The sequence below is a fragment of the Podarcis pityusensis genome, assembly GCF_964106645.2.
Source record: "Podarcis pityusensis genome assembly, chromosome: Z".
NCBI lineage: Eukaryota > Metazoa > Chordata > Lepidosauria > Squamata > Lacertidae > Podarcis > Podarcis pityusensis.
The window spans coordinates 11116892-11139396 of NC_138044.1; the positions used below are offsets into that span (position 1 = coordinate 11116892).

At 45.0% G+C, this 22505-nt stretch overlaps 1 long non-coding RNA gene across 4 annotated transcripts in view; it reads left to right on the forward strand.

Annotated features, from left to right (window-relative positions):
- The window catches only part of LOC308467928, a 196152-nt gene that overhangs the window by 15171 nt on the left and 158476 nt on the right, over nucleotides 1–22505 (forward strand). For 2 of the 4 annotated variants that reach the window (XR_013981369.1, XR_013981370.1), the window contains exons 4-5: nucleotides 3696–3758; nucleotides 13034–14380. The exons of 1 other annotated variant lie outside the window; for it this stretch is intronic. This is a non-coding gene — a long non-coding RNA (uncharacterized lncRNA). Of the gene's footprint in view, nucleotides 1–3695; nucleotides 3759–11322; nucleotides 11584–13033; nucleotides 14381–22505 lie in introns of those variants that run through there. One more of the 4 variants, XR_013981368.1, reaches the window with a different exon arrangement.

A 22505-nucleotide genomic window follows, 5' to 3' on the forward strand; every position in this document is an offset into this window, starting at 1 on the left:
TCCTGCCAACCAATCATACTGCTGCATTGTTCTAGGACCAATCAGACTGCTGCATTCTGAATCCTATTGTTCTAGGACCAATCAGACTGCTGCCTTTTGGATCCTATTGTTCTAGGACCAATCAGACTGCTACAGTTTGGATCCTATTCAACTCAGTACATAACAGTCTGGATAGGGGTTGTGGCCTGGAAAGAGTCCCAAGGGCTGAACAGAGTAACTTGGAGGGCTGCATTTGGCTGCTGTGTCTGAGGCTCCCCACCAATGCTCTAACCACTCTACATCACACTCACTTTGCCAAAGGGAAAAAAGGAAAATCTTTATTCAATGTGCTCTGTGTGTCTCCAACTGCCATTTGGGGAACAGACAGTGATGTGTTGGACTAGGAGCTGGGAAGATCAGGGTTCAAATCCTCACTTGGCTGTGAAGCTCACTGGGTGACCTTGGGCCAGTCGCTGCCTCTCAGCTTAACCTATCTCACAGAGTTGCTGCAGGGACTGAGGAGTGGGGAGAATTCTGGGCTCCACATCTTGAGCTCTGTGGGGGGAAAGGTAGGATATATGTGAAATAGATAGATAAGACACGCAGGCAGGCAACTATTTTGCAAGCAAAAGAAATAGGCAGAAGAAAAGCCCACCTTGATATATAAAGGAAGTTACATATGTTGTCTGAGCAGCAGATGGCGCTGAAGCCTAAGGCTGCCAAACCACTGCTCACCTTCCCAGCATTTGGTGCAAAAAGAGCAAGCACAGAGCTTATTTAATGAATGAAGAATCATTGGATAAAACAAGAGACATTGAAATTCTGCTTCAAATGATGATGATGTTATGTTATGTTTATGTTATGTTATGCTATGTTGTTATGTTATGATGTTATGTTGTTCTGTATGTTATGTTATATTATGTTATGCAGAACCTCATGTCAGTCTTCTATAACCTGCATATACCAGCTCAACAGGCACAAAAGGTTTAGGAATGAGGGGAGAAATCAGTTCACATTTTAAAGGTGAACCGTACCTAACTTGCACTTTCCAAAACAATACACAAACCAAAACACAGTTGTCTTTCAAATTTTGCTGTGCAGTTTTCCAGCTGAGCAATGAGTAGAAAAATGCAAATACTAGGGTAAAGTGTGCATAAAATGCATATATTGGGGAAAAGAAGACACACACAAATGCACTACAATTCAGGGAAGTTGCTTTGCAGGTGTGTTTACTAGCCAAACTGCATGCAAAAACTTGTATATGAGGAGAAATTCCTACGGAAAGGCTGACGAATTATCATTTTTTTTAATGCAGCCAGATGTGGAAATGCGTAGAACTGAGCGTAAGAGGCGGGGGAACTGAGAAACTGAATCTGAAATGGACAGATTTGCCCATCCCTAGGAAATATGTGAACCCCGTATGCCCTAGGGGATGTGATTACCTATGAGAGAGAGAGAGAGAGAGAGAGAGAGAGAGAGAGAGAGAGAGAGAGAGACCCATCAATTGATGGGATGAGAATGCTCTGAAACCTGCACCGGTGCCCAGTTTGCCCTGTAGAATTTGGAAGCTTGAAACAGGCAAAGAGGAAAGAAAGTGGTTGGAAATGAGGACTGCGTCTACTGGCTTCTGGTGCTGCAGTGGCTCAACTGTGCATTGTCAAAGGTTTTTCCTTACTGATTCTGTGATTATTGGTTCAATCCCAGTCATGTTTTGTCTCCTTGACAGGTAGTTGGCTCTCAGGTTGGCGGCCTCCCCAGCTTTGCTACCCTTACACAGGGGAAGGACTGTAACTTAGCGGTAAATGATCTGCCTTGCATGCGGAAGGTCCCCAGTATCTCCAGGCAGAGCTGGGAAAGACCTCCTCCGGGATGCCGGAGAGCTGTGGTCAGATTCATTCTAGCCCAAAACTCTGTGGTATAGTATAGATAATACTATATATAGATAAGTCAGTGTAGATAATACTGAGCTAGATGGACCAATGGTCTGACTGAGTAGATGGAAGCTTCCTATGATCCTCGGAACATAGGAACTGCCCCACACCAAGTCAGACCACTGGTCCATCTACCTCAGCATTGTCTATAGTGACTGGCAGCAGGTTTCAGATAGGGTTCTTCCCCAGTACTACCTGGAGATGCAATTGGGAATTGAACTTGGGGCGTTCTGCATGCAAAGCAGATGCTCTTCCATTGTGGTCCTTCACCACAATGGTACCCTTGAAGATCAGGGCAAGACTTTGGGGCACAATTGCAGCAGAATAAGCAGGAGAGCCCCCTAACACCCCAGGACCAACATACCACATTTTGAAGTAAGGAAAGTAATATACTTTGCCATCTAAACTTTAGAATCTAAAGAGAGGGAATCTAAAGCAGTGGTTGAGACTCTAGACGCTGGACTCTAACTCCCATTGCCCCCAGCCAACATGGCCATCAAGGATAATGGGAGTCCAGCAGCATCTGGAAGACCACAGGTTTTCCCTATCTCTGCTTTAAAGTGTGGGGGGCTCACATATGGCCATTAAGTCCAGGGTCTGGGAGTATCCAGGTTCACCACTGCATGGAAGTCCTTTAACTTAACCTTCGTCAACATGGTGCTATTCAGAGATCGGGATCACAACTCCCATCATCAGTCCCTGCCAGCACAACGTTCCCAATGCTGGCTGCAAATAGCAGGAGTTGTCATTCGAAACATCTGGAGGTCACTGGGTTTGCAAAGGCTGCTCTTGGTGAGAATACTGAGGGCTGAACCTGATCCCTTCTGCTTGCAAAGCATTCTCTGCATCATTGTGTAATGATGACTTTCCCCCCTAAGGGATTCCCATCCTGTGACAGGACATAGAAAGCTGCCTTATAACATGTCACATGTTTTGTCCATCTATCCCATCAGTGACTGCTTTTCTTTGCAAGGGCTCCCTAGGGTTTCAGGCAGAGGCAAATTTTCACATTACCTGTGCCTTGATTCTTTGTACAAGAGACACCAAAGATTTAACTGGAGACCTTGTGTATGTGCTCTGCCACTGAGCCTCTCCTCCTGCAATGACAATAACATTGCTGTTATTGCCATTGCAGTTATTTCTACAGCATCATCTACAAACCTAACATTTTCCAGTATTATATATATGTAAAAAGTCAGACCACTGCCTATGGAGATTACAGTTTGGGCAGAGTGATGGAAGATCATTAGGGATGGGCAAATTGTTCAATTTTGGTGCCTCTGTTTCTCACCTGCTGAAACTTAAGTTAGGTTCTCTGCAATTCCACATCATTTTGCTTTTTTGCTTTTTTTTTATACAGAAGCACTGGTCATGAAAATTCATCAGCATTTTAATGCAATGAACTATACCAAAATACACAATGGTATGCAATTTAGGCTAATACACACTTTTTTTGCAAAACAATTTCCCCCAAATAATGTATTTTTGTATGTTATTTTCACTAATATATGAATTTTGATGGATGCTTCACCCCACCCCCTCCTTTTCTACTTGTTCCCACACACTTTATTTGCAAACAAGGAAGCTGTGAAACCTTGCAGTATTACATGGTGACCTCTCCATAGCACAGTGTGAAATATGAAATAAGAGTTTTAATTACAAAACAGGAAGTGCGTCTTTTTTGTTTAATATTTAATGTGCCTCGGCTATTTGCATTTTGAATACTGCTGTGCAAAAAAAATTCTGAAGATGGTGACCTGGTTTTTGTTTTTGTTTGTATTTCAGAAAGTTCTTTCCCCATCCAAAGCACCACTTTTCCTGGAAAAGCTCTGGACACTCATGCACCAGGTGGGTAGTATGTGTGTATATTTAAAGCAGATTTTCCAGCTGCAAAATTTCCCCATTTGACTTCCCACACTAAAAAGGAGTTGAATGAACACAAAGGTGCTTGGCTCCTTTCTTACACCTGGTATCAGTGGCAACTTCTCCACAGGAGATAGTTTTCTTAATGTAACTACGATACAGTGAAGATTTATTTATGAATCTGCCTTACTTCAGTAACTAGCAGAAGGAGTAGTTTAAGGGTATTTACAAGGATGTGACAAAGCGTTAACTGCCCAAAGATGAACTTTGGCCCCATCTGCATTATACATTTAAAGCAGTATCATATTGGTTTAAACAGTCATGGCTTCTCCCAGTGCATCCTGGGGGCTGTAGTTTGTTAAGGGAGCTGAGTGGTATTAGGAGACCCTACAAGGATGCAGGTGGCACTGTGGTCTAAACCACTGAGTCTCTTGGGATTGCCGGTCGGCAGTTTGAATCTGCAAGATGGGGTGAGCTCCCGTTGCTCTGTCTCAGCTCCTGCCAACCTAGCAGTTCGTAAACACACCAGTGCAAGTAGATATATAGGTACCACTGCGGCAGGAAGGTAAACAGCATTTGCATGCACTCTGGCACTCATCATGGTCCTCCATGCGCCAGTAGTGGTTTAGTCATGCTAGCCACCCAGAAAGCTGTCTGTGGACAAATGCCGGCTCCCTCTGCCTGAAAAACGAGATGAATGCCACACCCCGTAGTCGCCTTTGACTGGACTTAACCATCCGGGGTCCTTTACTTTTACCTTAGGACAGTGGTTTTCAACCAGTATGTTGTGGCACCCTGGGGTGCCTTGAATGATGGTCGGGGTGCTGTGGGCAGCATTGGCCCCTGTCCCCCTTTCCTTCCCTCCCTTCTCTGATGCTTTCTTGCGTCTCTGCCTCCCAAAGGCTTGCACAGCTGTTTATTGCAGCAGCCCTGGCTATAAGCTCTGCAGGCAAATGATGCCTCTGGGAGGCACCTCTCTTTGGGGTGGGGCAGGGGGGCAGCTTGGAGACCAGGGACGGCAGCAGCAGCTGTTCAGAAGACTCCCAAGTAGAGGGGAGAGGAGAGGAGGCTGAGGGAACACTCCACAAGGGAGGGTGTTCGAAAAAGGGTGAGAGACTGCCAGCCCTGCAGGCAAGGGGTGACATAACTGGGTCCTGAGCCCCACAGGGGTGCCGCAGAAATAATGTAGTTGGTTAAGGGAGCCATAGACTCCAAAAGGTTTAAAATCTCTGCCTTAGAAGACCCCTAGTCCCTTCAAAGACCTATTACTTCCAGAGTGGTTCAACAGTTATTCCATTCCCAAGGAATTCATAGGTGCACCAATATGTAACAGCCGGAGGGGGGAGGGGGAGAAAGAGAGAAATAGACGTCCATTTTGCCCTTCCCAAAATGGAGATCCTGGGAATTGCAAAATCATGCTGTTTAAAATAACAGCAGTCACAAACAACTTGAGCTACCATTTCAAAGTCAGCACATCTATTTGGCATCATCTCTGCCTTATGCTGAGTTTGGGCTACACTCCTTTGTCCCAGAGTGAAAACATTATGTATGGTTGTGAGAACAGGGCCGGTTCCTTCATTTCAAAAAAATGTGAATTGTGCTTCTTAATTGCCAAGTTTTTTCTCTGTTGCCCTTCCATCAAAAACAACTCCTTGATGGTCTGTTATGACCTTCCCACCGGTGAATTAAAGTAATAAGCATGTCCAAGATCTCCATCTCATCCCTGTGACAACCTGTAATTATCCAAAGGCATAACCTGTAGGTGCTTATCAAATTGTTTCAATCCTGCATTCATTACTCCCTTCAATGAGGCATTTTTCAAGGGAACTTCAAAGGTCAGATGCTGTTGTGTGTGCTCTTCTCCCCACCCCACCATAAGTTTCATTTGCTCACATTTTCTTAAGCTAACAACTCCTGCTTTCATCATCATCACCAGGGGCTGACTTTGGTCTTTCAAATTTCAGTGTCACCCTGTGTGAGGACAAAATTCGGTGCCCCCCACCTCTCGTCTTCCATTCTGCTCAATTCACTACTTCATAGTTGCAATGCCTTGCAGCACCCCCTAGGCTTGGCATCCAGTGTAGTGAAACTGGTCGTGCTGCCCTAAATCCACCACTGTCATCACCACCACTGTCCTGGTCCCCACTGCCAGATGAAGAACTTAGATTCCCAGTTCCGTTTCCACTAAAGTCCTTAATGCATCAATCAGATCAGTACATAGGCAAAGTTACAAGGTGTAATAGGTGTATAAGTGGTGGCTAAGTCAAGCTAAGATGTTGATGCAACAAGCAACATGCCCCCTGCACCTTCCTTTGGAAGAATGAGGTGGCACAGCCCTTAGCATGGCAAACAGCCAATGTCCTGGAACTGGGCAAGCAAACAGGCACTCCTCTGAGTGGGTTGGGTTTGTGAATTCTGTCAGCACTGGCATCTTCATGTCCTTGGAGATGGATGTGATGTCAATGTAGGCTCAGTGTTTGATTTAGTCTCAGTCATCTCCCCTGAAGAAGGAGGTGCTGGAGGTAGCTCCACCATAGGAGGTGTCTGACTAGGGCTACCCAATGTCAGAAGGGCAGAGCACTCCTCTGCCACTGTACCTGGTTCCTCCCATGGATTCAGATCTTCATTTCCTGAATCTCTGGCCCCCTCCGTATGCTCAGACCCTTCTTAGGGTCCAGCAGTCACTTCTTCATCCCTCTAGAACCCTCTCCAAGGTCCTCCCACTCCGTGAGCTCTTTCCATTCCCCCTCAGAACCTGACCATCCTCTCCATAACTTCTCCAGGGGACTCATGAAAACCACCAGTTTTCTTTCTATTTCCAGTGTTCTGGCCAACGTAATCAAAAGTAGAGATAGCCATGTTGACTCATAAAGAAGAAGAAAACGCCAAATCCATGGTGGGACAATACCTTTATTAGTCCAACGAAAATAGTGTGTGTTTCTTTTAAGATCTCCAGAACTATCAATGGCTACTAGATATCAGCCATGATAGCTATGCTCCGCCTCCACAGTCAAAGGAAGTATTGCTTCTGAATACCAGTTTCTGGAAACTGCAGGTGGTGAGAGAGCTATTGTGCTCAAGTTCTCCTTGTGGGCTTCCTGTAGAAGCATCTAGGTGACCACTGTGAGAATGGGGACAGGTAGATGGTGACATGTACTGCTATAGGAAGCGGAAGGAAGCCGATGTCTGACGCAAATAAAAATTCATTCATTCATTCAAAGCGGAAGGGCTGTATTAAACTATATGAGTGATTAGAGCCGGGGGAAGAAATTCACTTTGCATTTCAAGGTGAACATAACTGATTCATACTTCCTTAAAAAATATGCAAATCATTGAAATGCACGCTTCTCTGAATTTTGCAATGCAGTTCTCTTGCCAAGTAATGTGGACAAAAATACATATACTAGGGGAAAGTGTGCATATGAATGCATGGATAACATACAAAAATGCAAAATAACATACAAAACTGGAAGAATAATTGCAACAAATGCAAAATGTGCAAAAATGTGCTTGCACGTCAAAACTGCATTCAGAATGTGCATATTGAGAGAAATTTGCACTAAAATGCTGGTTCTAATTTTCATGAGGAGTTTTACAAACATTGCAAACTGATGTGGAAATGTGGAAAATTGGAAACAACGAGAAACTTCAGATTGGAACAATGCAAAACTGAGGGAAAACAAAATTGACAGATTTGCCCTTCTCTGAGTGACGCATGTCAGTCGTGAGCTCCTCTCTTCTCCTCTCCTCGGAATGTGAAAACAACAACAAAGGGTGATGAGATATGATTGCTCTCCATCCTTCTCCATCTTTAGAAGCAGTGGCCAGTTTAATGGAGTGCATTTGGTTTTGTCACAGGGGTGGTGGGATAGAGTGGAGGAGAATGACATAGGACTGCATTTTGGCAGTAGTTGTGTGCCCCTGTCCTTAAAAAGACATGAAGGAAAATACAATCGAACTGTTGCATTTGAAATCCGGAGTGTACTTCTTTTTCCACATTATTTGTCCTTCCTTCCTTCCTTGCATTGTTTCGTGATTTAGCTTCGAGAAATAAAACCCACAACCATTTCCAGGCTGGGAGTGGGAGGGGGAAAGCTAGCAAGCTAGCAAGGCAATAGAGAAAGTCAAGTATCCGTGCTCTTGATCGTTAAATTGATTTCTCTCTATTCCTCTCCTTTGCTCCTATCCCTCTGAGAACAGTAGATTGAGAACATTACGGCTTTTTCATTTTGTTTTGACACCGCACCTTTAAAATTTCATGCCAGTGCGGGAGAGCTCGTCAAACTGACAGATAAAAGTTGACATTAATCTCCACTGTGTCACTCTGGCGACTGGCTGTGTTTGATTTTCCTATTACCCTATGGGATCATCAGTGACAATACAAGAATACAATTCAAGAGAATTTGGTTACCTTGCGCAGGGTGCTGTCGAGATGCGGATCCCTTGAGTGATATTGTTTCATTTCCTGCAAATTAAGTCAAAAGCATGCTGTAGAATACCGCCACTTGGATGTTTTTTCGCCTTAAATGACTGTAAAAATTAGTGTGCTCAGACTTTGTAGAGCAGTGTTTATGGGCACAGAGGCTGGGCCAATGATGGATTCCTTTGGAAATTGACTTTTTCTTTTTTGGGGCACAACATTTGCTTGTTTACAGCAGATCCCCAACGATAATAGTCTGGCTGGGTATGTCCTATGTTTGTTGGTTCCTTTGCTTACTTAATTCCTATCCCATCCATCAAGAAAGTGGCTTATAGAAAAATGAAAAACTCTGATTATGTATGGGGTGCTTTTATCTTATTCGAGACAGAGATTTGCTCTGGAGTACCGCATCCTCCTTGCCCAACATTGAATGCCCCAAAGAATTATGGGAGCTGCAGTTTGTTAAGGTCCCAAGAGTTGTTTTTATGTTTTTGTGTTTATGTAATTGATTAGAGTACAGTGGTACCTCGGGTTAAGAACTTAATTCATTCTGGAGGTCCACTCTTAACCTGAAACTGTTCTTAACCTGAGGTACCACTTTAGCTAATGGGGCCTCCCACTGTGCCGCTGCCACACAATTTCTGTTCTCATCCTGAAGCAAAGTTCTTAACCCGAGGTACTATTTCTGGGTTAGTGGAGTCTGTAACCTGAAGCGCCTGTAACCTGAAGCGTCTGTAACCCGAGGCACCACTGTATTTCTATTGTGTTGGTAAGTTGCTTTGAGACATTTTTATGAATAAAGCAAGTAAAACAATTTGGCCAGATCCAGCAGGGTTCATCTTACACTATTTTAGTTAAACAAAGCTTCCACTGATGTTTGCCATCTTTATCCTATTGAAGCAACCTTCAATCCCTCTTAAAAGAAGGTAAAAGCAAATTAACAGGTGAGTTAAGTGACTTCAAAAGCCCCATCGCTGTGCAGAGCAGATCCTTCCAGCCCAATCTAGTTTGTAGGCTTGTGCTCCTATGGTCCCTTTCATTTTTCATAGGGTTGGTCTTTTTAATTAACTTGTCACATCACAGGCTGGAAGGTCACCTGCCTTGCAGCTGACAAGCTGGCAAGCCGTATGGAATATCGGCATTCACCTGAAAAGACAGGTAGGCAGTCGGGTCCAAAAGGCAGGCAGGATTTCACCTTCACATTTCCCTGATGTCCAGGTCTGATTCATTTGGCAGCTCCTTCTAGATGTTGGGTTGAGAACTTGCTGCAAAAGGGCAGTGCCCAGGTTGAAAGGAGAGTTTGAGTGAAGTGGCAGAGAGCTCCCTTGACCTTCGGCAGGTGATTCAAGATATTGAGAAATATTTCAAACAGCTTTCTAATCAAAGGCCCATCTGTTGTCGCTTGCGACTTTTTTTTGAAGGTGGCCTTTGTTGCTTGCTGAGTGGCTGTTGGCTTTACAAGTGAAAAAGCAGGTCCCTCTCTGATAAATTAATGGGGTTGATTGTCTTGGGACAGCCAATAGAAAACGTGCGGGGCTTTTCCCGGGCTTGGGACAAAACGTTTCTGCAGATTGCAAAGGCCTGCTTAGATGACATGCAGTCGGCTCTAGGAGGCTTTGGCTTTCTCCACTACACTAGCTTATTCTTATTCTTTTTTGTGAAGTTATTATTATTATTATTATTATTATTATTATTATTATTGCTATTGTTATTGTTATTATATTATTATATTTTATATAATAATAAAAAATGCCTATAAAATGGAGAGAACAATTATAACAACAGGCAAAGATGAAAAACAAAACTATAAAATAGGCACGTATTTGCAAATGTGTTAAAATAACCAAGTCCAAGGCTCACCGGCTTCAAGGTTTCAGATGGCTGTAGAGCACCTGGCTAGCTGCAAAGGATATTTATACGAAACTGTGACTCCATAACAGGGTTTTGAAGGAAGTTGGCACAGGGAGGTGTTTGAAAGCAAGAGAGGAATATTAAAGGGAACATAGGGAAATGCTCAGATGGAGGGCAGGGCGGCATGTACATGAGAGACAAAATGGCAAACAGCTGTTCTGAGACTCTGTTTTTGGCTAGCGAAGGGGTTCATGCCCGTATCATGTGATTTCCCCCTGCAAAAACTGGGCCACACCTCATTTTTCAGGAGGGGAATTTTCAGCTGAGAAGGGAGCAGCTCATTGGCCAGAGCAGAACGGCTTTTTCTGGCTGGCCTATCCGAAAGCAGGCTGTGTTCTTTCTCCAGGCATTCTGTGCAATTTGCTGGTGCTGGGAGCGCACACACCACTGCTGGTGTGCCCAGGAGTCATTCAGATATTTTGCATTGAGCCAGTGAGATATTTAGAGCCTACTTGCTGAGTGCAACCTGCAAACTATTAGTGTCACACCAGATTAAGGTCATATTCCATTTGTTGTTGTTTTAGAAATAGGTGGCTTCTCTCTCTCTCTGAAATAAATTACTGTTACGTAAGTTGAATGAATGCTTAGCACAGAAATTCTTTGGTGTACCCCTCAGCCCTTTATTTTAGAAGGCATCAGGAACTTGGAAATATGCCTTATACCAGATGCATCTAACCCAGTATTGGGTACTCCAGCTGCCAGTGGCTTCTCAGGGAGAGACATGCCATGGAGAAGGGCCATAGCATAGTGGGGGAGCATCTTCCTTGCATGCAGAAGGTCCCAGGTTCAGTTCCCAGCATCTCTAGACTGGATGAGAAGGTCCCTTGTCTAAAATCCTGGAGAGCTGTTGCGGGTCAGTGTACACTATGGTCCTAGTACCCAGTCCATCTGAATTGAGTGGGATGTAACTGTTATGTACTGAAGTTCTCACCTTGGGCCAGCAGGGGGATACTGTAGATAGTTTTCACTCAGGTCCACTTATGCAAATAAGGGATTGAAAGTGACGTTCAGTGATTGGATAGTTACAGAAAGTGGTTACTATTGCGTTGTAGTGGAGCTCTATATAAGTAGGCTGGCTGAACCCTTCAGTTCAGTTCTGTTCTGGCCTGTGAATAAACAAGAGCTGTTTGAAGAATCGCTGTGTCGTCTGATATGTTCACCCACAACTTAACAGTAAAAGATTAACAGAAGCCGCTCCTGCTTCTGCTTGAATTCCAGCAGGTCCCACTTCTCCCTCCTCGCCTCTGCCACCTCTTCTGGGGTGGCCGGAGCAACCTCTGCCATGACCTCTTCCACTGTCACCATGGCCTCTGCTACCACCACAGTATACCTGGAAGCGGGCATAGCACTCTTCTGGAAGCGGGCACACCACTTCCGCCAGCTGTGGCAAGGCAGAATAGGCCACAAGAAGGCCAAAAGAAGGCCTACAGCTGAGGCCTAGTCACAGCAGCCACAGCGGTGGCAAGACAGCCAGTGAAGGTAAAGCGGCAGGGAAGGGGTGGTTGCTTCATGAAGATTGGACAGGTGGGGGCAAGAAAGAGCACAACTTCAGGCAGGATAGATGGTAGTAAGAGTAAGGAATTCAGGCGGGGGGAAGGTGGGAAAGAATGCAAATTCAGATGCGAGGGTTGGGAGAAAGAGCGAGAAGTTTGGGCTGTGTGTGTTTGTCTCATTTGCCCATCCAGAAATATTGGATGGGATGTAAGGCAACTTCCTGTGTTGCTATGCAGGGCATAGCTCAGTGGTAGAGCAGTTGGCTTGCATACAGAAATCCCAGATTCAATCCCTGACACCTCCAGGTTGGGCTGCAAAGGACCATCTGATGGAAATCCTGGAGAGTCCTTGCCATACTCTGTAGACCAGGGGTCGGCAACCTAAGGCCCATGGGCCACAAGCAGCCCATGGGGGTCGTTTAACTGGCCCACGAGCCACTCCTGAACCGAGCTGCCCACTCGGCGAGTCCCCATGCGCTGCACTAAACCGACGCAGCGTGGCACGAGGACTCACTTTCACGGCGCTGAAATTCGCATCTGCGCAGACGCCGGAAATCACGGGCAATCCGGCCCACGGAGGGATCCTTGCTGAAGTGAAGCGGCTCAGGTGAGGTAAACCTTGCCAACCCCTGATGTAGACAATATTGTGCTAGATGGACCAATGGATCTGACTCAGCATAAATTGGCTTCCCAAGTCTTTCTTGTCATCTGCTAGCTGACTTGATCCTTGTAGTTGGAAACTGAACCGTAGACTTTTCTGAAGGTAACGTGGCTGCTGCACCCTCAAGCTTTAGCAGGTTCATCCTTAATTTGAACTGAAACATCCACCATTTGTCTTTGAAACCGTCAGTTAATCCGGAATATAGTTGCAAGATTATTCACTGGGACTGGACAATTGAACATATTGGGTTGTCTCCAACTAATTTCTACTAGTAGAATTTAGCTGGAGTAGAGCCATTAAAATTAATGGTGCCAAGTTAATCATGTCCATCAATTTCAATGGGTCTACTCTGAGTATGACTAACATTGGATACAACTCATTATGCCAATGCTTCATTGCCACCACCTACTTCCGGTCTGTTTCTAGGAGCAGTTCATAATACTGCTTTTCTACCTTTAAGCCTCCTTGTGGTTTGGGACAAGGCTACCTTAAGGTTTGCCTCTTCCCATACCTACTAAGCCAGAAAACCTTCTCTGGGTGCCTCTCCAAAGATAGCTGCAATAGGTGACTGCCATGGAAAGAACCTATTGGGCTAGCAGACTAATTATAGAATGACTTCCCCAAAGATGTAGTGCTTTATCCCCCCCCCCCGCCTTTTTTAAAAAAATAAAAAAATAAAAAAATACTGTCTTAGTCTTTTAATTGGTGGCTCCCTGTGTTTGTTCATTTTAAAAAATTCTGTGCTGTTTTATGCCTCATTTTTATTGCCTTTCAGGATGTGTGTTATGAGAGGCACTCTTCACTCTTGCATCGGAAGACAGCCGGAAATGTCAATTGATTCAAAATGCAGCTACCACAGAAAGCTAGCAAGTCAGCTTGTTTCTGGGCTCAGTTTAAACTTCTGGTGAACCTTTAGAGTTCTAAATCAGAAATAACCCATGTGGTGACCTACAAATTTTGGACTTCAGTGCCCAGCTCAATAGGCCAATAGTTGAGGATGATGGGCTTTGGAGTCCAAAAATATCTAGAGTCCAGCACATTGGCCACCTCTGCTCTGAATGGTCTAAGATCAGATAATTCAGAGGATAGTCCGGGCTCATAAGGACTTACTCAGGCCTTTTGAGTTCATTTTCTTCTCTGTTCTGTCATTAGCAGAATTTAGGTTCATCAGTACCGGGGATAGGGTCTTATTAGTAGTGGCTCCACAGCTGTGGAATTCCCTTCCCTAACAGCTTAACATCGAGCCACATGGCATTTAAGTATGGAATTAAGCATGCTTTGATAATAAGAACCTGAGAAGAGCTTTGCTGGGTTATGTTATCCACTTCAACTCACAAGCAGGACCTGAGCACAACAGCGTTCTCCCCACGGTATTCCCAACAACTAGTTTTCAGAAGGGCATACTGGAGGAAACACAGGAATTATGATTAGTTAGTCATTGTTAAGTGTATCCTCCATGGATTTGTCGGCAAAGCTGTTTCTGGACTGATCTTACATTAGGTCCATATACATTTCTGCTGCTGCATTTTTACCTTAAAATATTGTTCCTTTTATTTCTTTGTAAATTGCCTTGAAAGCGTTTCTGTTCTTAAAGGCAGGGCACAAACAAATAAACACAGCATTTGGGGATGGTCATTTTGGATATTTATTTTCTTTGTGACTCTGTCACACGCGGAAAGCAGATACAAAGGCTGAAAGAAATGGGCACTGTCCTTAGAAAACGCTTCCTGGAAAGCCAGCTGGCCTCTCCTCGGCCCTTATCTAGGATCTTGCCTTTCGTGAGCATAAAATATCTGGCCTAGGACTAGGAGATGATTAGGCCTTGGGTCCTGCTTCTGCAGAGGAGGCAGGCAGGTGGTTCAGAGGGCTTATCTCTCTTTGTCATTTGAAGAATGGACTTAATTTGAAAACAAGGGGGGAAAGACGGAGCTTCAGAGGTGCTGACAGTTTCCCCTTTGGGTCCCGAGAGCTTTGCTCAACCACCTGCAAAGACCCCTCCCCCCAAAATGATCTTGATAGTGAAATGTTCCAAAACAGAGGTTATTTGTTCATTCAAACATGCATCAGTCTTTTGATTTTATTATCAACATCATCATCATTATTATTATTGCAAGGTTGTATCTCTCCAATTTAACCTGCTGGGTAGAAAATTCGGTTATATATTTGCCCTGGGAAATGCAGGAAGCTGCTTAATGCTACTTGTGCATCCACTCAGCATCGGCCACTCTGATTGGCAGCTGCTGTCCAAGAGTTTCAAGTCAAGATACAGTGGTACCTCTAGTTGCGGACTTAATCTGTTTTGGGGTGCCATTTGCACCCCGAAAAGTCCGCAACTAGAGCGCCTCTTCTGCGCATGTGCGTGACGCGATCGAGCACTTCTGGGCATGTGCATAGCACGCAGATTGCTTCTGCGCATGTGCGGGTGGCGAACCTGGAAGTAAACACTTCCAGGTTTGCCGCGTTTGTAAGCTGAAAGTCCATAAGAAGAGCGGAACGCAACACGAGGTATGACTGTACCCTTTTCCTTAAACTGGATCCTATTGTAATCTGGAGACGCCAGGGTTTGAATTTGGGACCTTCTGCAGGCAAACCAGATGCTCTGTCACTGAGCTGCATGAGCAGCTGCAGTGTTCTCATTGTCTTTACTTAATTTATTGCATTAATACTCCACTTTTCTTCCATTAGGGAACCTAAGGTGGCCTACATGTCTTAGGCAGTTTCCCATCCAGGTACCAGCAGCACTAAGACCTGTTTAACTTCATCAGTTTACCCCAGGATTAGGGGTGGTGGAGTAAAATAAATTCTGTTTGCCTATAAAATCATAAAATTGTAGGATTGGAAGGGACCCCAAGGGCAGTCTAGTCCAACCTTGTGCAGTGCAGGAATGAACTTACCCAATTTCACTTTCCAAAACAATACATGGACCAAAACACACCCATCCTTTGAAACTTGCAGCTCTATGAATTTCACAGCACAGTTATCCAGCTGTGTCATGGGTTGCATTCAATTTTAGTCCCAGTCAGAGTAGGCGCATTGAAATTGATGAGCATGATCAACTTAGGCCCATTCATTTCCTTGGATCTGCTTTGAGTAGAAGTTAGTTGTTGGCATCCCAAGCCATACAATAATACACACACTAGGGTAAAGTGTGCATAAAAATGCATATACAGTGGTGCCTCAGGTTACAGACGCTTCAGGTTACAGACGCTTCAGGTTACAGACTCCACTAACCCAGAAATAGTACCTCGGGTTAAGAAGTTTGCTTCAGGATGAGAACAGAAATCACTTGGTGGCAGCGGGAGGCCCCATTAGCTAAAGTGGTACCTCAGGTTAAGAACAGTTTCATGTTAAGAATGGACCTCCGGAACGAATTAAGTTCTTAACCAGAGGTACCACTGTAATTTCAAAAATACCATACAAAAATGCATTGTTATCAGGGGAATTTGCTTTACAAAAATTGCTTTGTGTACTGGGCAGAATTGCATGTTAGACATATATATATGAGGGGAAATTTGCTCCTGAATTTTTGTAAGGACATAGAAAAATGGAAACCCATCTGGAAATGTCTTGAACTGAACTTAAGAGCAAAAAAAATGAGAAATGGAGAAATGAAATCAACAGGTTCAACCATCCCCACGAAGGAGTCTCTCCATTCCTCATCATCCCACTTTGCAGTCGTGCCTGAGAGTTCACATGGCTTCTCTAAAAGCAGCACCCTATCAGTCTCACAATTACAGGTACCCCTTTCTTTTAAGCCTAACTTAAGAGTCGCAGTTTGAGTCACACCAAGAAGCAAATTAGCAACCTGTGTGACTCAGACAGTGGTTGGCAATCTCTGCCCCATGGGCCTAACTAGTTACTGGAATAACACTGGGGTGATATTTTCAGAATGTCTCCTAGGTAACCATCCGGCTGCTGCATTATGAAGCCAGTCAAACTTCTCCTGAGATCTCTTTAATTTCAATGGATTGGATTGCTAGCCTTTCAGACTGGTCTTTCATCCTGGACGTTCCTTCTCATCTCTGGACATTTGCATAAGCAACATAAAACAACAACCCTGTTCTTGTATCAAGTTCAGCAGGGACTTTCTAATGATGGTTCAAGTTCTGTTCTGATTCAAGACCAAATAAAGTTTGAACTCCTGGCTAAGTTGTCCTTTCAAGGCGCCACCCCAAGCCTATAGAATTAAAATGCTGGAGGCTTTCCCTTTTTCATTGCCTTGAGTTTTAATCAATGGACAGGAGAGGAGGTGTGTACAATGTTGATTTTTATTTAATTTTTAAACTGCTGGAAAACAGCAGCAGAGGAAATGGTTTTGAAGGATGAGCCCCACAATATCTGCAGCCAAAAATGCTCAGTGCATTCTGTTTTCTTGTGGTGTGGCAATGCCAGGGACTGGCAGGGCTCCAAGGTGTATGTGGCAGAGGCTGATCTAGTCCTATGAGGCTGATCTAGTCCTGCGAGGCAGGAGCCAGGGCTGAAGAGTCACTCTGAGCAGTTGAAGACAGGGCAGGAGGTGCCAGGCTCATCAGAAATGAAGGAAGAGTGAGCCAGGTCAGTAGAACCCCTTCCACACATTTGTCTGCTATGCCCAAGGACCAGGAGGGATTGAAAAGGCAAGCACAGCAGCAGCTTCTGTGTAGAAGTCGCCATGCAGGAGAAATTGCTTGCATGTGCCCCTTCAGGCGAGGGCACTTAAGTCTGGGTGGAGGTGCAGTTGTACTCTTGCTCCAACTCCAGCTCGGAGGAGAAGCCTGGAGAGGGGATGCTAGGTACCGTATTTTTCGCTCCATAAGATGCACCTGACCATAAGATGCACCTAGTTTTTAGAGGAGGGAAACAAACAAACAAACAAAATATTCTGAACGAAACAGTGGATGTATGATTTTTGTGGTTCATGCTGTGGCCACAGACATGATATGTGATTTGACGGTGAGTTTGGGGTAGCCCAATGCAAAAATCCTGAGGATCCATGTGGATCCGTGCTTTGTAACCACGTTTTTGCACCATTGCGGCCCCACGAAACAGTGGGAAATTTGGCTCCAGGGACCACGCATTCGCTCCATAAGACGCACAGACATTTCCCCTTACTTTTTAGGAGGAGAAAAGTGTGTCTTATGGAGCAAAAAATATGGTACTTACTTGCCAGAAGCATGTGTGTGTCTTCTGTGTGCTTTAGGAGCTACTGTAAGCACGTGCTTTGTCAATAGACTTAAACTACTGTCCCTTTGTCCTCCTTGGGCTGGGTGTGCTTCCAAGGAAATGTTCCCATTCAGGTAGGCTCATTACACCGTCTGGTTGTTGAGATGTATCCCTTACAACTAATGGAAGAAAAAAGGACTTAGGTGAGAGGGATATGAAAGCAGCACTTAAGCCGACCCAGCAGGGAAACCTTTGAGAAAACTCTTTCAGATGCTTTCTTGGCCTGCGTCACTGGCAGGAGCAGAGCTGTTCTGTCAATTTCAGCCAGTTTGGAGTGCGGCCATTGTTTTATGTGGAATGACTTTGCAGGGAGGCAATGAGAATAAAAGCAAAATTCAGGGAGGCCAATGGCTGGTGTATTCCTCAGGATGATGTGCTCCAAACACTTTAGCAAAAGGGTCTGCCCATGCTAGCGGTCTCTCTGGCACTATAGATTTGGCCAGAATCCCATGGACTCTGCAGCTGGAGCCATGATGCTAAAGGGGCTCTGGGGTTTTTGTTTCATAGGGCCTTTGCATCTGTGAGTGTGCACCAACATGCATGCGTACTACTAGAGCAGGGAGGGGGAATATGTCAGTTTTTGTTTTCTCTCTCTTTTTCATTTTACCAGTTCTCCCACATTTCCATGTCTGCGATTTTCTTTTTAAAAAAAGTCCTTGTGAACTGCCCCCCCCCAGCATTTTCATGTGAATTTCTTCTAGTATGCACTCTTTTGTATGCAATTGTGCCTCATACACACATTTTTCCAAAGCAATTCACCCTAATAGAATGCATTTCTGTGTGCTGTTTTCACGAATATATGCACACCTTACCCTGTGTGCATACCTTTTTGTATACATTACTTGGCTGGCGAAGCAGTTGCAAAATTTGGAGAAGTGCGAATTTCAAAGGGTGGCCTTCATGTTGTTTCGGAAAGTGCAAATTCGGTAATATATTCTTTTCAAATGAGAACTGAATCAGGTATCTCTCTGATCCCTACTGGAGAGGATGAACACCCACTGACAAAATAGCTTCATATGATTTTACAAGGAAGGAAGGAAGGAAGGAAGGAAGGAAGGAACAATTTGACTACTCCATGTAAAGCAGTTCTTTGAATTCTTCTCTCCCTCCCTATTAACTTCAGAAGGGTTCACAGAATGTCAATTGCAATGAGGGTGAGCCTGGGGGTAGTAGTCACAATGAGAATTGTGGTGGCTTTTTATATATACCAAGAAATGGGACAGATGCAATTTTCTATCAGCTTCCGAAATGACTGGTATCCAGGGGCGACTGCTTGAAATAGAGGCACTTTGGAGCTGGAATGAGTCCCATACTGCTCTGTAAGCCTTGGTACACATTTACTGCCCAGCAATGGACATTTCTCCTGTCCCTCAGCATCTGTATGATTACGGCCAGGTTGATGCCATTATTTCACTTCTCTTAGATTCTCTTTATATAAAGAAAGTAGGAAAGAAATGTGAAGAATTAAGAGCATTGTGAAGTCGCTGCAAAATAAGAATCAGAAAGGTAAACACACCTGGAAGGATGACTGGGGCAGGAAGCTGAAAAACTGGAATCCACTCAGAAGACTGTGAAGGTTTTCTCTGGGTTTGAATGAGGATGCCATGTGGTGCCTTCACTACACACATTGCTGACAGTGTGGTGTAGAAGTGACGTTGGGGGTAGCCAGTGCAGAGCCTTTCAGATGTTAGGGGCTGCCAGTAGCGTAGTGGCAAATTCAGAAGTACAGGGTCCCTTCATGATAGCCACAGTCGCGCCCTTCACAGCCATGCCCCTTTTAAGATAATAAAATACTATAATTATAAACAAACAAACAAATAGATGCATTGCAACAATCAGTCCAGTCCTGGCCTTTCAGCTAGATCCACAATTTTATTTGTATGTACATTGGGGGAAAGTTTTGGAGTGCTCCAATATCTTCCTTCGAAGCGACTTGAATCGTGTTTTCCATGAACAAAACTTGCACACCATTCTCCTGAAATGGAAACACCTTGTGTTTTTTTGTTCCTAAAGTCTTGGCTTTTGAGTGTACAGTGGCAAAAAAAAGGCTCCCCTTGTATGCTGGTTGGGTGGCTCTAGGATGCTGAAGACAGTGACCCTGCTGCAGAAATAGTAACATGTCTTCGATGCCCCCATGACTCTGGACCACTGCACCCTGATCATTGGCCATGTTGGGAGATGATGGGAGTTGTGGTCCACATCTGAAGGGCACCATGTTGTCTGCCTCTAGATTGGAGTGTTAGGCTAGGACTGCAGAGACTCAGGTTTAAGTCATCTGTGAAGCTTATTGGGTGACACTGTTTCTCAATCTTGTCAACCGCATTGGGTGATCATGAGGATAAAATGGGAGGGGGGGACATCAGGAAGAAGCAGAACCATGTACAGCACCCCAAGCACCTTGGAGGGAGGGATTTAAATGTAGTACATAAACGCAAATTTTGAAGCTGAATGTGCGAAGATTTGGGGCAGATAAAAGAAAGTACTTTTTCACATAGCAAGCACATTGTTAAACTATGGAACTTGGTCCCACAGGAGGCAGTGATGGCCACCAGCTTGGATGGCTTTGGAAGCGGGTTGGACACATTCATGGACAATAAGGCTGTCACCACTACTAGCCACAATTGCTATGCTCCACCTCCACAGTCGGGGACGCGGGTGGCGCTGTGGTCTAAACCACTGGGCCTAGGGCTTGCCAATCAGAAGGTTGGCGGTTCGAATCCCTGTGACGGGGTGAGCGCCTGTTGTTTGGTCCCAGCTCCTGCCAATCTAGCAGTTCGAAAGCACATCAAAGTGCAAGTAGATAAATAGGTACCGCTCCGGCAGGAAGGTAAACGGTGTTTCCGTGTGCTGCTCTGGTTCGCCAGAAGCGGCTTAGTCATGCTGGTTACATGACCCGGAAGCTGTCTGTGGACAAACACCAGCTCCCTTGGCATATAGAGCAATATGAGCGCGCAACCCCAGAGTCGTTCGTGACTGGACCTAGCAGTCAGGGGTACCTTTACCTTTACCTTCACAGTCAGAGGCAGTAACGCTTCTGAATACCAGTTACTGGAAAACACAGGAGGGCAGAGTGCTGTTGTGCTCAGGTCCTGCATGCTGGTTTCCCACAGGCATCTGGTTGGCCCCTGTGGGAACAACTACTGGATTCGTTGGCCACTGGCCTGAACTAGCGAGGTTCTTCTTATGCTCTTATGTTCTTAAATAGCCATGATGTGATACATTAATTTCATGATCATTAGCTGTTCCTGGCACAAGTCCCTAGTGTATCATCCTCCTATTTTGTGCAGAATTTTGGGATCTCTTACATTATTTTCTGTTCTTGTTAATTGAACCCACACAGGTGCATTCTAGCATTCTTTCTATCCCTCCAAATCATAAACATTACTGAACTTTAGTGAAAAGCCTAAAAGGAAGTGGAAATTGTTGCAGTTTGCATGTTTGTCTGACATCAGCAATAGAAATCATTCAAGCAAATATGATTGGTATTCGTTCACATTGTTGCTGGGTTGTTTTTTAAGTCCACAAACAATACATAATAATTGTTGACTTCTTTTGTACATTGATTTGACATTTCCTTTACGTTGGAATGACTGTGCAGTTGGCAGGAACTGAACTGCAGCAGAATGGAAGCTGGGCTAATTCTGATTAATACAAGTGAGGATAGAAATGGTTGCCTTCTTACATTCCTACTGAACTTATTTGAGTTGCAGCAGCAATTTTGTACTGAATACAAGCATATCCATTGTGAGAATGAACAACTCATTTTTCATTTTAAATGAGCCTAGTCTACAGCACTGGTGGAGGAAGAGGAGTCCGGGGGGAGCGCACCACCCCCAGCAGCGCGATCCCGGTGGGGTGCCATTGCAGCGGCTCCCCCCGCCTGCGCTGGGTGCCACGCCTCCTCAGACGGTGCGCCACGCCCCCAGAACGTGCACCACGCCCCTATGGGAGGCGTGTCACGCCCCTGGGACGTGTGCCAGCCCCGTCCCCGCCTGCTCTCTGCCCCCCGGTGCTGGAGCATGAAGCTCTGCCACTGGTCCACAGGCAGGAGGCATAATTGGGCACCAGAGCCAAAGCTATCTGGGAGCACCTTCCTCTTATGCTTGCCCTGGACCTCCATACCTGCTTTAGCTTATCTTTCTTGTTCATGAGCCATTTACTTTCAGGTGTACAAGTGTGTTATCTCATTGGGGATTCATTCCAAAATAGCCCCCTCTCCCTGCCTGAATTGGTACCATTGAGGATTCTCTCTCCTCACTCTACAACAGTAGAGGGGAACTTCAGGCCCGAGTGTAAAATACAGGCTTCCAACCATCTCGATTTGACCCTCAGGACCTGCCCTACATCACAGCCCTCACTGGCCCTCCATTGCAGCTTCCTTTAGTGTTTTTGCTTGTCTGGAATGTGTCCTTGAACTCTGATCATGCCTCTTGCTTGGAGGACAAAGGAGTGTGTGAGCATATGCAGGAACCAGACAACTGCATAAAGATGAAATTCACGTTCATTGCTCTGCCCACTTTTGCATCCAGGACTGCCATGTGGGTCCCAGACAGCTGCCCAGAATGGAATGCGATCCTTGATCTCAAAAGCATCCCTGCATCCTTGGTCTACATCTTCATTTTGTCTCCTGTGTAGACCAGGGACTCGGCTACATTCATGAAGATAAAGCGCTTTATATTGTGACACCAGGTGGCGCTGTTGAGTCCTGTTTTTCGTCAACGGGATTTTCCTGTATGAAGTTTACAACGCGTTTAACTGAACTGCTTTTTTGATGTGTCTAGATCCAGCCCAGGTCTATTTTCCACTCCTTTCTCAAGCAATATATTGCTCAAGTTGAGTGTGGTTCATACCACAATATATTTACTGGATGTATTATTATTCTCATGCTCAGTAACTGAATCAGACACTTAGCCAGAGTCCCTTCTGAAGCTTAAAAAGGCAGGCTTGCTCCATTTGTTCCAAACTTGGCATGTGAGAGGTAGAGAGGATGGAAGCTATGAGCCTTGTCTTGCTACCCTTTGCCCTGTGACTCTACCTAGACTCTG